Source organism: Belonocnema kinseyi, chromosome 8, assembly GCF_010883055.1.
Source record: "Belonocnema kinseyi isolate 2016_QV_RU_SX_M_011 chromosome 8, B_treatae_v1, whole genome shotgun sequence".
Taxonomy (NCBI): Eukaryota; Metazoa; Arthropoda; class Insecta; order Hymenoptera; family Cynipidae; genus Belonocnema; species Belonocnema kinseyi.
In genome coordinates, this window is record NC_046664.1 from 61,914,365 (window position 1) to 61,914,972 (window position 608).

Below are 608 nucleotides of genomic sequence, written 5' to 3' on the forward strand. Positions count from 1 at the left end.
CAAATTTTGGCAGATGCAGAATATTACCTGCGGGCTGTAGCTTATTGGCCCATCAATACAAAGTTTACAGGACCATAAACAATCCAACAGTTGTAAACCGAAAATTGGCTTTTGAATCTGATGCCATTATGTTGTACCCAAATATTTTCAAGTGCTTACAATATTATTGGTTAATAGGCTATACCGCACAAATTAATTAATTTATGGTTGACTTTCGACTAGCTATGTATTAATTACCCAATACAATTTGCATAGACAACTAAAACCATTGTCGCATTATTAACCCTAATTCCTGGGATTTCGTAGTGCAGAAATTGTATATTCGGAAACCCGTTTCAGGTCATTTTCTTACAAGCTCATTCTAAATTTTATACTCAAGTTCACTTTTTTTATCAATGTTAAAACTAAATAACAATTGAATTTATTTCAATATTAATATTGCTAAATCATGTTCAATTTTGTTTGACCACATTTTGATGCCGTTTCTTTTTATTCAAAATTAATCTTTTGGCTTTTCCTGTGCCCTAACACAATTGCATGCGTCTTTAATATTTAGCATAATCATGCTACATCTGTTAAAGTGGCTTTTATTATAATTACTTTCAAGC